Source organism: Anomaloglossus baeobatrachus, chromosome 2, assembly GCF_048569485.1.
Source record: "Anomaloglossus baeobatrachus isolate aAnoBae1 chromosome 2, aAnoBae1.hap1, whole genome shotgun sequence".
NCBI classification, from domain to species: Eukaryota; Metazoa; Chordata; class Amphibia; order Anura; family Aromobatidae; genus Anomaloglossus; species Anomaloglossus baeobatrachus.
In genome coordinates, this window is record NC_134354.1 from 677,627,898 (window position 1) to 677,646,075 (window position 18,178).

General features: G+C 47.2%; 1 protein-coding gene across 2 annotated transcripts in view; it reads left to right on the forward strand.

Annotated features, from left to right (window-relative positions):
• Window positions 1–5,511: 5,511 nt before the first annotated feature.
• The window catches only part of HDAC7 (histone deacetylase 7), a 533,886-nt gene continuing 521,219 nt past the window's right edge, over window positions 5,512–18,178 (forward strand). For both annotated transcript variants that reach the window (XM_075337158.1, XM_075337160.1), the window contains exon 1: window positions 5,512–5,598. The gene's annotated coding sequence lies outside the window, so the exon portion shown is untranslated. The remainder of the gene's footprint in view (window positions 5,599–18,178) is intronic.

An 18,178-nucleotide genomic window follows, 5' to 3' on the forward strand; every position in this document is an offset into this window, starting at 1 on the left:
GTAAATTTATGGTAAAAGTAAATGTCGCACCCACGGGGAAAGGGGTTAACTTGATACTCGTCGGTGGGCCTGATTACGTCGGATCTGGGGATGTCACGGGTGGCACTTGCCTGGCTTTGTGGGTCGAGGTGTACAATAAAAGGTGTTAGGGTGATGGAGGATGGATGGTGGATGGGATATTGGGGGTGGTTGAGGATTTGTCTCGTGACGCCACCTGCGGTACGCGGCCAGGGAATTAGGCGCTGCTGCTGTCCTCCGAGGTGGATGGTTATAGTAGCCAAGATGGTTCTGCTCTCACAGGTGGAGCGGACCCCGGGGAGGATGATGAGGGCATACCTCCCAACCGTCCCGGATTCTGCGTGACTGCCCCAATTTTAGAGGTGTGTCCCGCGGCTCACAGCTGATGTCTTGGCTCCTCCCCTCAGTGCAGTGAATAAATTAAATTATATTCTCATTGGCTCTGGATTTTTGGGTCAGCCAGGACTCAAACCCATGAACCGTGAGCTCATAGTTCCATAGGCAGCAGCTCTAACCACTGAGCCACTGCCTGTAGTGAAAAGCATAGAAAGATTTGGTAATCTTGACCTCTATATTGCAGGTGAGACACCAGAAGCAGATTATTCAGCAGCAAAGATGGATGGAGGGATGGATGAATGAATGGATGATAGAGGGATGGATAAATGATAGAGGGATGAATGGATGATAGAGGGATGGATGGATGATATAGGGATATATAGATACATGACAGATAATAGATAGATACATACATAATAGATAGCTAGAATCATAGATAGATGGATAGATTGATAGATAGATAAAATCATAGATAGATAGATAGATAGATAGATAGATAGATAGAATCATAGATAGATAGACAGAGGGATAGATAGAGGGATAGATAGATGGATAGATAGATGGATAGATAAATAGATAGATAAATAGATAGAGAGATAGATAGATAGATGGATAGAGGGATAGATAGAGGGATAGATAGATGGATAGATAGATAGAATCATAGATAGCTAGAATCATAGATAGATAGAATCATAGATAGATAGAATCATAGATAGATGGATGGATGGATGGATGGATGGATGGATGGATGGATGGATAGATAGATAGATAGATAAATTTGGCATCTCTTTGTAGGTGAAGGAAAGAGTCAGATTCATTTGTTCCCATAAAACTACTATAAAGAAATGAGGAAAAAAAAAACAAATACATTTTTTTTTCTTTCTTATTTTCACCAACTTGGATTCAAGCCAGCAGCCTCCTAGCTTTCTACCTGATCTAAGCTGTTGAGCCACCGGGAATCGATGATGTTAGATGCAGGATTTTACATAAATGAACCTACAATGCAGCCTCTGATTACACAGGACACAGAGCTACATTGTATTCTACAGGGAGAGGAAAAGAGGGTTTTTTTTGTCTTCTAATAAAATTACTAAAAATAATAAAAACAAAATAGAACAATGTCATTTTATTACACTTTTTTTTATAAAATAATAGACATCACAAATCAGCAAATAGCATGGACATATTTGGTGTCCCTGTAATCGTAACGACCCGAACAACACAGCGATCAGACTATTTATGGGGATCGGTAAATGGCGGAAACAAAATGGCGCAATTTATTATTTTTCTTTATTAAAACCCATAAAAAATGTAATAAAAATGTATCACTGAGGCCGTGTTCACACATAGCATAAATGCTGCGTTTTTTCTGCAGGTGTCCGCACCACGATCACAATAACATTCTTCTCTGATTATTGCGTGTTTGCGGTATTTTTTATGCATTGTCCTCTTATTTGATACATGTTTGTTGCAGATGTGAATCCTGAAGATTATAAAGAAAAAAAACACCAAATCCGCAGAGTTCAGCAGTATCTTTACATGCACCAGGGGCGGAGATTTCATGACGTCTCATCCACTTTGCTTGGACAATTAGTCTGTGTTCACATGTAGTGTGAATGCTGCATTTTTTTCTGTAGTGTAAGGGTATGTGCGCACGTTGCTTTTTACCTGCTTTTTTGCTGCTTTTTCTTCTGCGCTGTTTAATGCCAAAATGGATGTGTTCTTCTATTCAAGCAAAGTCTATGGGAATTTGGGTTTCTTGTTCACACTATGTTGTTCAAAATGCTGCCTTTTTGTGGCAGAACTTTGGTCAAAAACTCAGCTTTGCAGTGCAAAACCCAAATGGCAAAAACAAGTGACATGTTGCTTCTTTGAAAAGCTGAGTTTTTGACCAAAGTTCTGCCACAAAAAGGCAGCATTTTGAACAACATAGTGTGAACAAGAAACCCAAATTCCCATAGACTTTGCTTGAATAGAAGAACACATCCATTTTGGCATTAAACAGCGCAGAAGAAAAAGCAGCAAAAAAGCAGGTAAAAAGCAGGTAAAAAGCAACGTGCGGACATAGCCTTAATGCATTTTTTTCTGCTGTTTTTTGCACATTTATTCCGCTGTGTTTAATTATCCAAGCAAAGTGGATGTGATTCCATGATTCCAAAAAATGCAGGAATAAGCTTCTCTGTACAATAAAAACACTTAAAAACGCAGATTCACACTGAACCAAAAATACATTAAATAATGGAGAAAAGGAGAAAAAATGCAGCAAAAATGGAAAACCCAGAGAAGATTGTTATTGTGTAGCTTGGTGCAGACAGCGGCAGAACAAAAATAAACAGGATTTATGCAACGTGTGAATACGGCCTTATAGGCACAAATAAGCAACATGTCATATAGTGACACATAGAAATATAAGAAAATTCTGACTGCTATGAATATGTATGAACAGTCTGGGGAATCTGCTGAATGACCCTTACTGACAAATGGGTGTGACTAGGGGTGTGGCTAGGGGCGTGGCAAAAATTTGCCACGGCGCACTGCACGCGCCGCATACTTTGTCCCTCTTTCCTTTCTTCAAAAGTTGGGAGTTATGTGAGGGGGGTCGTGGCCATTGGCGCCGAAGCGTGGGGCGACAGCGTCAGGAAGGAGAAGCGGACACAGTCTCTGTGGTTCCAGGTGTTTTACTCACAGTTCTTTAGATAATCCGATTGCCGCTCCCGGAGTACCGGTCACCGCCGTGATGGGCTCAAGTCGATCCTTAGCAATTCGAGGTCACCACCGGTGTTCCCACTGTGAGTCCTTTCTGGTCAGGGTCCCTCCAATCCCTGTGTATGAGAATGTGGAACGGGCTGCGGGTGTCTCCTGCACTCTCCGCAGACCCAAGAATCCCGTGTAGCTGTAGAGAACCCAGGCTGAGCTACCTGCTCCAAGCCGCGGTCCTTTGGCGCTCCAAGAAATGTGAGGTAAAGTAGAGTGGACCGAAGTCCTGACTGTGCTCCTCACCCCAAGCTGTGCCCGGGGCAATCTGACTATGTATGAAGATGCTTCTTCCCTTTTCACCAAGTGGTGCCCACCCCACAGGTGGTGGTCCTAGTTACCGGGAAAGTCCCATGTTTCGTGATGGCCACCCCCTATCTACCCTAGGCCAACCCCTGGTGGGAAAGCACCTAACTGTGTGTGGTGTGTGAATGTGAGAAACACCAGCGATTAACCTCTTCTTACCCAGGATAGGTGGTATACCTTAAGGGAGGTGCAGTATCTTGTGGCGACTGAAGCCTCAGGGGCGCCACAGAAACATATATACTTTGCAATTATTTCTGCACTTACGGGCCATTTTTCCCTAATCTGTGGGAGGGCTTCACTCTGAAAAGCTGCTTGGGCTGTCAGCCTACTATGGCATTAGATTACAACTGCCTATTGAAGTCTATGGAGAGAGGAAGAGGAAGAAAAGGCAAGCGCAGAGTGAGAAGCAGATGGAGAGAGAGAGGCACAGACACACAAAGACCACTGCTGCTGTTTGTCTAGCAGGTAGGTTTGCCAACTTGATTTTTTAATTTTTCTAAACAGCTTATCGAAAAATCACAGACAGTTAACATTTTTTACATGCTCACTGGTAAATCATAATAAATCCTTCAGATTCTAAGTGATATGTGTCTACAGCATGTAATTCTGATATAAAGACATTAGCTGTTTTTTCTGTGAACTGTTATATGACAATTACAGTCACAACAATCTGTACAGGCTTTTCCAAAAAAATCAGACACATCATTTTTTTTTTTTACCAGTGGTGGAAAAGGTAACTTTTTTGTGATGAGCGAATGGATTTGACACTATTCGCACAAATATTAAGGTATTCGGGATATTCGTTACTCGACAAGTATATTGGTATTTGAGTAGATGTGCCAATTCTGGCACTTTGCTCTGCTCTTCCCAATTGCCCTAATTCGGTCACAATTGGGGTAATATTTTTGGGGTTGATGTCAGCTGTGTAATGTCAGCTGGCATCGAACCCTAGTGTTAGTAATGGAGAGGCGTTTATCAGACACCTCCATTACTAACGCAGTAATCCCCTCAAAAACACATACATGGATACTTAAGGTCCTGCAATGCCCTGCACATGAGGTAACAGACATAGTGAATCAGAAGAACTGTACTACATTGCTAATTGGGGGTATTTGCTATGCTATTATCATTATTATTATGCTAACTGCATATCGGGATAGGATCCTGGAGATGGGGACACCCCTTTAATCTCTTACAGGACCATTTACAGTTTCCCATCTTACAGAATTGTAATGTATCAGTAAATATCGGATACCATACTGATGGGCTGTCTGGCATACAGTTTTCATCTCGCACTGTACTGATTTCAGAATCAAATTGCAGCATGGTGAATACATCTGATTAAATCCCATATCTGCACTGCCTCATTGAATAATAACATGGGTCCGAATGCAGTCCCTTTTTATATTGGATTGCACTTGATGTATACACTGGTGTGAGTGAGTCCTAAGAAGTACTACAATATCCCGCTGTAATATCTGTTAGGCTAGGTTCACATTTCCGTCAATTTGTATCAGTCACAACCCGTTTGGCGGATTCCGTTGTTTCCCATAGACTTGTATCGCTGATAAGTACTGGACAGTCAGTTTCCAGCAGCGATGCAAAGTCCAGCGTCCCACAGATATCACTTTATAGGGTTTACCTTGCTGTGATGCATATTTCTGAATGAATGCCTGATACAACTAATGGAAATCTCTAATATGTCCCAGTAGATAATCTGATGCACATTTGGAAGGCTCCGACTATTTATAGCCCTTATTTATTAATACCAGGCGTGTTCCATCCCGCCAGCGTACGCTACTACTGGAGGCGCTTCCATCTACTCTTTATGTATGATAATGTATACGCCAGGATCTCTTCAAAGCCGCTGCTGAAATTGGTTCCTGACACTGTTTTATCTTTCGCTTTAGGTGAACATCTTGGCAGACCCTTCTGGTAGCACTGGGGTTAAGGGCAAGTAAAGCATTTCCTTCTATTGTCAATTGAACGAGCCATAGATCCCTCCTGTAGGGGTCCTCCCCTTCCCTCCTCTCCTCACTCTTCTGTTCTTCTGGCCGCTTCTACTCTCACTCTCTCCGACTGCAAAGAGTGGATCTTGTGATGTTTCAAAGGATCTTTGCAGAACAACATCCCCTCACTATGGTTTCCCAGCTGTAGGATTGTCCGCATAGGCACCCACCACTGGTGAGTCTCTCCATGCCTCCTATGCATGGCCATCGCTCTGTCTTTTCTCCTACACCATATCCAAGGGCACTGAATTCAATTTCCCCCTTCTTGACTCATTTCCAGTTATTTTTGTTGTGTTCTTGCAGAAGCCAAAAAAAAAAAATCTTTGTCCCGCAGCCAATTTCTGTGGAAAATAAATGACAACGCACTCCTTTATACACAAACCATAAATGTAATCCATATCTCGGGGAGGTTTTCATACTCCAAAAGTTTGTATATGGGCTTATCAGTTTATACACGTTTCCAGCTCGATGGATGGATTCCCATTACACAACAGAGAAGGTTAATTTAGTTCAGATTCTTCCGCTAAGAGGCTTTTCCGCAAGGAATTTGTTTATATTCTTGTAAAATAATCCGGCATTTTTTGTTTAACCTGCAAATGCTTTCTAGGAATTCCAGGCAGTGAGATTTCTCTAATCATTACTTGGTAAAAAAAAACAAAACAATATCCACTAGAACTAAATTTAGGGGATGACGTTTGAGAGATGTGATGGGGGCTGCGATTATACGAGATGATGTATTTATATACAGAAATCACTATTATTATTAGGAAAATATTACCCAAGACCCTATAAGTGACGGAAGATAATGGAAATATTCACACTGGCATTATTATGTTTCTAAAATTTGGGAAATAACAAGTTAGAAAGTCTGTTAGTGGTGGATGAGATATATTCAGATGATATATGGAATAAAGTAGAAGCAGAGCTGAGCTTGTTGAGATGACAAACTGTTCTCTGGATTTTTATTAGGGCTCATTCACATGTGACTTTTTCATGTACTATATGAATTGGCTGAGTTTCATCAGAGATTAATCAGTTTGGTCTGAGTTTTATCATCTTTTTTTGTATGTAAAAAAATCCCATTCTCTACCGTCTAACAGTCCGTGTAAATTGGACCGCACTGAGATGGTATCCGACTGCTGTCCAGTTTTTTCACCGACCCATAAAATTACTATACTTTCTCACTTGGGTCCACAATTTTGCACAGACTGCACAGACTGCATAGACTGCACAGACTGCATAGACTGCACAGACTGCACAGACTGCATAGACTGCACAGACTGCATAGACTGCATAGACTGCATAGACTGCACAGACTGCATAGACTGCATAGACTGCATAGACTGCACAGACTGCATAGACTGCATAAACTGCATAGACTGCATAAACTGCATAGACTGCACAGACTGCATAGACTGCATAGACTGCACAGACTGCACAGACTGCATAGACTGCACAGACTGCACAGACTGCACAGACTGCATAGACTGCATAGACTGCACAGACTGCATAAACTGCATAGACTGCATAAACTGCATAAACTGCATAGACTGCATAGACTGCATAGACTGCACAGACTGCATAGACTGCATAGACTGCACAGACTGCACAGTCTGCACAGACTGCATAAACTGCATAAACTGCATAGACTGCACAGACTGCACAGACTGCATAGACTGTACAGACTGCATAAACTGCATAGACTGCATAGACTGCACAGACTGCACAGACTGCACAGACTGCATAGACTGCACAGACTGCATAGACTGCATAGACTGCATAGACTGCACAGACTGCACAGACTGCACAGACTGCATAGACTGCACAGACTGCATAGACTGCATAGACTGCATAGACTGCACAGACTGCACAGACTGCATAGACTGCACAGACTGCATAGACTGCACAGACTGCATAGACTGCATAGACTGCATAAACTGCATAAACTGCATAAACTGCATAGACTGCATAGACTGCATAGACTGCATGGACATGTGAACAGCCCCATTCATTATAAGGCTGAGTTCACATGTCCTATAATCATCCATTAGGCTGGAGTCACACTTGCAAGAGACTCGCGAGAGTCTCGCATTGCATCACCCGGCGTAGCCCTCCGCTCTCCGGACAGGAGAATCTCAGCTGCATAGAAATACATGCAGCCAACCCGCTCCTGTTAGAGAGTGCGGCCGTGCCGGGTGTTGCAATGCAAGACTCGCGTGAGTCTCTCGCAAGTGTGACTCCAGTCTTAGAGGGGATCCTGCAGAGATCCGTTTGCAAAATGATTTCTGCTGGATCTGGTTTTTTTAACATCGGAGTCATGGAGAATGGATGTGTTAACGGATTGCTAGATATCTTCCATTTCAAACGGATCCTGTAGGGAAAAAACAGATCCATTAAAAATGCCAGAAAAACGGTTGACTAAGTATCACTCCGTTAATGAATCCGTTCTCCATAGACTCCAATATTAAAAAAACGGATGCGGCAGACATCAGTTATTTAACAACAGACAAAAAAAAAGATGTGTTTGCAGAACTTTGTTCCCAACAAATTTCTCCAGGACTGGACATGTGAAGTCAGTCTATGTACAAGGGATCTCTGTACAAAACACGGAAAGCACTCGCACACCAAAAACTGATGTCAATGAGCCTTAAGACTGCAGTAAACCTTCCTAATGTATCAGTTAATTATCAAGGTGCAAAAATATGGAATAAAACTTTTACTTCATTCATTTTAAAGGGAATCTGTCAGCAGGTTTTTGTCACCTAATTGGAGAGCAGCATAATGTAGGGGGAGAGACCCTTATTCCAGCGATGTGTCACTTAGGTTGCTTTCACACTTGCGTTGATCTGCATCAGTTGCAATCCGTCGCCTTGAGGAAATACGGTATCCTGCAAAATATTTAGCAGGATTACGTTTTTTCCCCATAGACTTGTATGGACGACAGATTGCGACTGATGGCCTTGCATTGCATACACCGCTTGACGGATCAATCGTGGAACAACTGACCATCAAGCGGCAGGAACACCACATGTAACGTTTTTTGAGCGGCGGAATCCTTATGTTTTCACTGCACTTGCTCAGCTCTTGTGTTTAATCATTGAAATCAACCTCTCTCTCTCGGCAGCCGAACGATCAGCTGATCGGCGGGCGGCGGATTTTGTGAATGATCAGCTGATCGGCCGGCGGCGGATTTTGTCAACGATCAGCTGATCGGCCGGCGGCGGATTTTGTGAACGATCAGCTGATCGACCGGTGGCGGATTTTGTCAACGATCAGCTGAACGGCCGGCGGCGGATTTTGTGAACGATCAGCTGATCGGCCGGTGGCGGATTTTGTCAACGATCAGCTGATCGGCCGGCGGCGGATTTTGTGAACGATCAGCTGATCGGCGGGTGGCGGATTTTGTCAACGATCAGCTGATCGGCCGGCGGCGGATTTTGTGAACGATCAGCTGATCGCTCGGTAAAACAGTAAAAAAACAAACAAACAACAGATCGTTTTTTTTGCAGTATCAGTCACATCAGTTGTGCCACTATCTGCAACGCATCCATTGCATTAGTCACACAACGGATTGCAACTGATGCAAAACGACGCAAGTGTGAAAACAGCCTAGTGTAGTTTTGATAAAATCACTGTTTAATCAGAAGGAGCTTATCATTAGAGGACTACTTGGTGTGCTGCCAGGTAGTCCAGCATATTCATGATCTGTATAACTGCTAGAGCTGCAGCAGAGAAAACATTGATTTTATCAAAATAACAGCAAACAGCTCAGTAATTGACACATCGCTGGAATCTGGGTCTCTGTCTCTACATTATGCTGCGCTTAGATGGGGAAGCAAAAACCTGGTGACAGATTCCCTTTTACTGTGCTACCTTGATCTGAAGTTATCACCTTGATGTGACACTAGGGCTATGTTCACAAGATGTTTGTTAAGGAGTTAGTGTAAATCCGCTCCAAAGTCTTCCAGATCAGCTCCAAACAACGCCTGGAAAGTTTTTCCCAATCATTTCTACTGAAAATCTACTCTGTTATTCATAGGAAGAGATTTGGAGAGTTATTTTTTTCCTCTGAACAGGTGTTGAAAAATGTCTGGTTCTCACAAAAAGTGCATGTCACTTCCTCGACATCGATTTTGATGGAATATGCTCCAAACTGGGCACTGTCAAATTAATAGTAAAAACACTTCCTGAAAAAAACTGTTCAAAACTTCTTCAGGAAAAATAAAAAAAATTGCCAAAAACTCCTCAAATAGAGAGCATGTCTGGAAGCGGATGTTACTTGAAAAACTACACAATAAATTCCAGTGGGCACAGGCCTAGAGATCACGGCTTTAGAATAGTAAGACATGATTGCAGAATGTGACTGCGGACTATAACACTAGAATGTTCTACATAACTGGTTTACATTTCTATGCAAAATAGTATTTTTTATGAGTTAAGGCCGATGTTATATTTATTTCTTAGTATTTATAGCTCTAACATATTCCAAAGTGCTGTACAAATAATATACTCGAGTCCTTGTACCCAGCGGTGCTCACAATCTGCTTGTATCACATAGATGTAACAACACCCCAGGGTCAGGTACAATTGTTTTTGTTTATATACTGCTCCACTACAATATACAGTATATATTCCACAGATAATAAGTGGTGTATGTAGCTGACATGTCAGATGCCATACATTTGAGTTTGTCATTTCATTGTGGAGACTGAGTCCTCAAATAATGAAATGTTTTTGCAATTTCTTACATTTATGATATAGCCACAGTAGATGCCACAAATTCTTGTTTGATGCTGGACCCTTAAGGCCCTAACACACATAGCCAACTCATTCTGCTGATTTGGGCAAGATCGGCTAACCATCTGCTGCTGTTGAAGGAATTAAAGGGGTTGTCCAGTAAAAAATGACAAGTGTACACTCACTCTGTGTGTCACTCTATGTGATTTCAGACTTATGAATCCTCACATCGCGCACACTGTGCACTGTCAGGGTTCTCCGGTGTCAACACCGATATTCATCTTCCTTAACAGAGTCCAGCTCGAATTTTTCCGGCAAGCTCAATGTAAATGTGGTACCCCTGAGGCTTCAGTCGCCACAGAGTATTGCACCCAACATTGGGTGTAATGCTAAATCCGGTTCCTCAGGAGTCCCGGTTTTACCACATTACACACTCAAATACATACCAGGTTACCCTGTTCCCACTGGGGACTGGGCTAGGGTCGGGTAAATATGGGGTCGCTGACAGAGAGGCATTTACAGGATGCCCTTAACAGGGGCCCCAGTCCCACCAGCTTAGGACCTAGGAGGGGGGAAGTGCAGCCAGTAGGGGGAATCAGGAGCCAACACAACAGTTAGAGAGTTCTCCAGCAGGAGAGCAAGGGAGCAGTCGCATCTTACAGGTGCTCCGGAGGGAAGAAGTTCTCAACTGTTGCCACGGGAGAGGGATCTCTGCTCCCCACAGAACCAACGCCACACAGGGTGGCAAGACCCTAGGGAAGATCATACTTCACGTTGGTTTTCCAGAATCTGCCTGGTCGGAGAAAGTTTCAAGCTTCCCTGACCACACAGGGCCTGACAGCACAGTGCCATATAGGATCCGGGGCCTCGCTTCAAGCCGGACCCCACATCGGAACTGTGGCACCTGCAGATATGGGACAAGAGTACATGTCGTGAAACCCAGGGTCCCCTCGCAGCTTCAAGCCAGGGGATCCACAGACAGGCGTGACAAGGAGAAACCCACTAAACACCAAACCAGACTGATCTTTAAGGGGATTCGGGTTCAACGGAGCCCATCATAGCAAGTGACCGGTATTACCTGGGTGAGTGGCATCGTACAAAAGTGAGTAAATAACCTGGAACCGCAGCCATAGACACTGACTCTTTATTTCCCGCACTGCCGCTCCCCACCACCATTACTGCTCCCCTTATCATCCTCCCCGGAGCCCGCTCTACCTGTGGAGAGCAATACCATCCCTGGCTGCTACTATCATCTGCCCCGGAGGACAGCGACAGCAGCGGCGGCCCATTTCCTGGCTGCATACCACAGGTGGCATCACGACAAACATTCCTCACTACTACCCCCAACATCCTTCCTTCAGCCATCCTCTATGCACCTCGGGGCAACAGAGCCAGGCCAGGCCGCCTGTGGTATCGATGGTCGACGGTCCGGCGACTAGTGGGTTAAACGCACCTGCCCCGTGGGGCGCTACACAAGTGTGCGAGGCTAGCAACAGTCAAGTTGGAGTCTAGCCGGGAGTCTGCATATCGTATACTTAAAGTCACGTGACCACCTTTCCCGGCGTTGACACCGGATAATCCTCACAGTGCACAGTGCGCGATGTGAGGATCATAAGTCTGCAGTCAACCCCTTTAAGGAGAAGGCAGTTGGAATTTCAACGCCTGATCCTTTTGTTTTGGGGGAGATAATGTCTGGAAGTGGCTTTGTCCTCTCTTCTTCCGTTAAAACAGTTGAATGCTCAGCCGAGCTGAGTGCAGATGTATGAGTGTTGAAAGAGACAGTTGTCTACTATCTCATGTGTATGGCTGGCTTTAGCTGGGCGTTCTCAAGAGATGAGCCCAATCTCATGCTCCCTTCACTTGTCCGTGATTCCGGTACGTATGACATCCGTTTTCATACATACCAAAGACACGGACATACGTACACCAATTAAAATCAATGGGTCTGCGCACACATCCGTGTTTTCTCATGGACGTGTCCATGGGGAGTACTCATGTGTACGTGTGTTCCACATGGAGACAAGTCCGTTTTTAACCGGCAGCATGGATGTTTAAGTTCAATAGTGTGACGCCCTGGACTAGCCAGGTTGTCACAGGTAGGCCCTTACACAAACACCTCCCCATTTATTAAGGTGACAGCAGCCAACCTACAAAAACCTTGTCACCTCTCCCAGGGGGCGGAGCCAGGTGGTGGCACCGCCCACCGAGGAGTTCACAAGCCCTGAGGCAGGAAAAACAGTGAAGCTCCCCGTGGGGAGCAGAGTTGAAGGGTGTAGATGAGCTTTGACTGTGAAGTGGAGTGAAGTTCAAGGGCAGACTTGCGTTCAGGTCTGCCATAGTCTACGACAGGTGTCTGGGTTGGAGCCGAGTCACCTCTGGCAAGGAGGCAGATGGTGGTGGCCGCCTGCAGGAGCTGGGATTACAGCCAGTGGAACCGTAGGGACTGGGGACGGGTGGTGGCCCGCCGGTACCAAACCGGGGAACCGATCGGAAACCGGAGCACCAGGAGGGGTACTCAGACCCAGTACGAGGCCCAAAAACAACTGAGCTGAGTCAAATCAACTGATTGAGGATTGGACTTTAGGCCCCTTCCCACCTAAGACCCGACTGAAGACAACAACCCAACCATTAGGGTAAAGCCACCGCCCAGGCATAGAGACCCGACGGGCCAGCATCTGCGGGCAAAAAGGGCTCTCCCAGCACACACCAGGCTGGGGAGCAGACTACCATTGCTCAGGCATAGGAGTTGTCATTTTCTACACAAGTGAGGTGCAGAAGAAAGGCGGAAACCACCAACCTGAAAAGGGAAAAAGCGCAGCCGGCTGCGGGCACCGTTCACCATCTTGTTTACAACAGTGCCTTTGGGCCGCGCGCCGCACCGCACCGACACACCAGTACCATCCAGTCCCCTGCCTCAGCATCTCCCTCGGGCCCCCGGGACCATCATTCCCCCTACCCACGGAGGGGGTCAACACCAAGCTGCGCAACACCGTCCCCGGGAGCCTAGTCAACGGCAGCGGTGGTGTCCATCCATTCACCACAACCTGTGGGTGGCGTCACAAACTCAAATCCCCTACAAACAACCGCGGCTCCGGCCGTGGACCTCCCCACTGAAGTCTCTACGTGTAGCGGCAACCCCCTTGCAGAGCGACGTGACCCCCGGGTCCGTGAGAAGCTCGAGCCACCCACCGACGAGCACGGATCCGAGCGGCTCGGCAGCCGGCTGAGCCCCGGGGCGGTACAATAGAAATCAATGGGTTTTGGAAAATCACGGGTGGAACACGGATGTCATCCTTGTATCGTCCATGTGTCATCTGTGCGTGTTTTTTTATTGTACCAAGAAGAATAATTTTGTGCAGCCCCTTTTTTTATATTTGATTACAATCTGGTGTGTGCACTTTCTGTGTGGAGTGTTGGAGTTTGGTAGAGAAGGTGTTTGTATTTGTGCTGATTTTGCTTGAAAGAATGGCCCCCTCGTGGACACAGATCTTTAAGCACTAATTCCTAATTTGGCACACATTTTCACATAAAAACCCTTGATTAAAACATTTTCCATTTTTTTCTAGCATTGTTCACACGAATGTTAGACAGACGTAAAAAATGGATGCACGGATAGTCACGCAGATGTACAAAACGGACCATGAAAAATGTGCGTTTTTATCATGGACATGTGAAGGGTGCCTAAGGGTGCTTCAATTTGAGCACAACCTGCACCTATCTGAAATAGGAATCCAATTTAAAGGGAACCTGTCAGGTCCAATATGCACCCAGGACCACGAGCAGTTCTGGGTACATATTGCTAATCCCTGCCTAACTGCCCCTGTATCTAGTACCAAAGATAAAGAGATCTTTAGAAAAAGTGACTCGCCCACCCCAGGGCTATGGGACACCCGGTGCCGGACCGGACTAGTCCGGTGGTAGTCAGTGGTGGCTGGGCCCGGCTCCGTGGCCCTGGTGGGTGTCAGTTGAATATGTGGCTTAAGTTAAAGTTTGTGTTCGTGACGCCACCTGTGGTATGCGGCTAATAAGCCGCCGCTGCTGTGTGAGGCCTCCGGGATGATGTTATAGCAGCAATGGTAGTACTGCTCCCCACAGGTGGAGCAATGCCCGGGGCACGGTTGGTGCTTGTAAGTGTCTATGCAGATGAAATAACTGAGGCAACTTCAGAGGTGCAGTTCAAGTTCTTTTACTCACAGTTCTTGTCAGGGCAGGCAGAACCCTTGGACTGCTGGGACCGCTGTCAGGGACCTCCGTCTTCTGGTTGATTCAGAGTGTGAAATCCGGTACCCTCTCTCTTAGTGTCTCTTTCTCTGCTGTCTTCACTAGCCTTGCCTTGTTAAGATGGACTTGGCTTGGCCTCCATTACAGTCTCCAGGCTGGGGGGTCACCTGTCGGCTGATTACCCCTTTTCTGAAGGGCTGCTCTGGGTTCTGGCCCTGGGAGCTTGCAACGTCCCTGGGCCTCGGTTTTTACTGTTTGGAGATTGTCTTTTCACTCCTCCAGTTTCTAGGGACCGTCCCCTGTCGCAGCTAATCACTCCACCGATGTCACTGTGGACCAGGCCACCGCAGCCTGCAGCTACTCGTAGCGCCTCTGGGCCCTCGGCTTCGGTACCCAACAAGGACAGCTCGTGGTACCTACAGGACTACCCGCAGCCCTGCGACCCTTTCTTTCCTTCTCTTCTTTCTCCTCCTTGCCTGCCTCAGCAGGCCTCCTCCTCCCTCCTTTCTCTCGTTCTTCTCCTCCAACTACATGCTGCTTCTCTCACTCCCTGAGGTAAACTGAAACTAACTTGACCTTCCTTTCTCTATCTGCTCTCTGGTCTCCTCCCACCTCCCCAGTTGCTAAGCTACCACCCTATGGGAGCAGGGATGGGTCTTACAGCCCCTCTCAGCATGCAGCATGGGAGGGTTGCCTGCCACTTTCCCTGGTCCTGTGTGTCCCTAGCAATGGGTGTAGTGTGGATTTACCAGGGGACCGGAGTTCACTCTCTTCCTCTCCCAGAATGGGGCATCACACCGCTGATGGGGTGCAATGACCTGTGGCGACGGAAGCCTCAGGGGCGCCACAAAAGTATCATGCGCACTATGAAGCTTCGGAGAGGTCTAGTGCGCATGTCCGGAAGTGGTGGGGACTTATGATCATGCGCATGACCCTATACCTGGCATCAGAAATGGTGACAACAAATCCAGGTATGTGCGTCACTGCTGATGATGCTGGGCAATGGGCATTGAATAGTATGGTAGCACGTCCTTGTGGTCGTGCTAACATACTTAGAGGGCGGACTAGCCGGATTAGCAGGGATTAGCAATATGTACCCAGAACTGCTCGTGGCTCTGGGTGCATATTACACCTGACAGGTTCACTTTAAAGTCATTTTACCTGTAGCCCCATAGAAAATCCTAGATCTCATTATATCAGGACACATTATCAATAGTGATGAGCGAGCATGCTTGTTACTACTCGGTACTCGCACGAGTATCACTGTACTCGGGCTACTCGGCGGGGACCGAGTAATCTCGCGATACTCGTGCTGTACTTGTGGTCTTCATGTTGGCGCTCTTTTTACAGCCATCCCTTATGCAGGGATTGGCTGGCAGACCACTGCAATGCCACAGCCCTGTTACTTGTGGAATTACAGTGATTGGCCGGCCCTCATAGCATGACCGTGCCTTTAGCCCGACACTTCCCCGCTCGGCTACGGCCCCTCCCGCACTCCACTCCGCGTGTATATATATATGCACGCTTACACACACACGCACGTTTTTTTTTTAAATTTAAAGTTTTATGGTTTCTACATGCTGCCGGGGATCATTTCAGAATAATACTCGGGTCTCCCATAGGATAACATTGGGCTCGGTGCTCGGGCCGAGTACACGAGTATTTTTAGATGCTCGGCCCGAGCCTCGAGCACCCGAGCATTTTAGTACTCGCTCATCACTAATTATCAAATGTTATCTATATATATAATTGCCTTATTCTGTCTGTCTGTCTGTCTGTCATGCTCCAAAATTGTGTCCTTACGGTGACATGTCCTTACGGTGACACAAAGCTGATTGGCCGCTGGGCTCGCCATGGCCCCGCCCCCCCCGCACGGATTGGCCGCTCGCCTCGCCTCGGGTCCGCCCCCCCGCACGGATTGGCCGCCACTCAGACTCAGACTCAGACTCACGCTCACACTCACGCTCACGCTCACGCTCAGGCTCACGCTCAGGCTCACGCTCACGCTCAGACTCACGCTCAGACTCACGCTCACACTCAGACTCACACTCAGACTCACACTCAGACTCAGACTCAGACTCACGCTCAGACTCACGCACAGACTCACACGCACACTCACACGTACACTCACACGTACACTCACACTCAGACTCACGCACACTCAGACTCACATGCACACTCAGACTCACATGCACACTCAGACTCACGCTCAGACTCACGCACAGACTCACACACAGACTCACGCACAGACTCAGACTCACACTCAGACTCACACTCAGACTCAGACTCACGCTCAGACTCACGCTCAGACTCACGCTCAGACTCACGCACAGACTCACGCACAGACTCAGACTCAGACTCACACTCAGACTCAGACTCAGACTCACGCTCAGACTCAGACTCACGCACAGACTCACGCACAGACTCACGCACAGACTCACGCACAGACTCACGCACAGACTCAGACTCACACTCAGACTCACACTCAGACTCAGACTCACACTCAGACTCAGACTCACGCTCAGACTCACGCACAGACTCACGCACAGACTCAGACTCACACTCAGACTCAGACTCAGACTCAGACTCACGCTCAGACTCAGACTCAGACTCAGACTCACACTCAGACTCAGACTCAGACTCAGACTCAGACTCACGCTCAGACTCACGCTCAGACTCACGCACAGACTCACGCACAGACTCACGCACAGACTCAGACTCACACTCAGACTCAGACTCACGCTCAGACTCACGCTCAGACTCACGCACAGACTCACGCACAGACTCACGCACAGACTCAGACTCACACTCAGACTCAGACTCAGACTCACGCTCAGACTCAGACTCACGCTCAGACTCACGCTCAGACTCACGCACAGACTCACGCACAGACTCACGCACAGACTCAGACTCACACTCAGACTCAGACTCAGACTCACGCTCAGACTCAGACTCAGACTCACACTCAGACTCAGACTCACGCTCAGACTCACGCACAGACTCACGCACAGACTCACGCACAGACTCAGACTCACACTCAGACTCAGACTCAGACTCACGCTCAGACTCAGACTCAGACTCAGACTCACACTCAGACTCAGACTCACGCTCAGACTCACGCACAGACTCACGCACAGACTCACGCACAGACTCAGACTCACACTCAGACTCAGACTCAGACTCACACTCAGACTCACACTCAGACTCACACTCAGACTCACACTCACACGCACACTCACACGCACACTCACACTCAGACTCACACGCACACTCAGACTCACATGCACACTCACACTCACACTCACACGCACACTCACACGCACACTCACACTCAGACTCACGCACACTCAGACTCACACGCACACTCAGACTCACACGCACACTCAGACTCACACGCACACTCAGACTCACACGCACACTCAGACTCACACTCAGACTCACACGCACACTCAGACTCCCACGCACACTCAGACTCAGACTCACACATACTCATACTCAGACTCACACGCACACTCAGACTCACACGCACACTCAGACTCACACTCAGACTCACACGCACACTCAGACTCCCACGCACACTCAGACTCAGACTCACACGCACACATACTCATACTCACACTCACACTCACACTCACACTCACACGCACACTCACACTCACACGCACACTCACACTCACACTCACACTCAGACTCACACGCACACTCAGACTCACACGTACACTCACACGCACACTCACACGATGGAGCACGATGGGGAGTGCGCAGCATGGGGGATGGAGCACGATGGGGAATGCGCA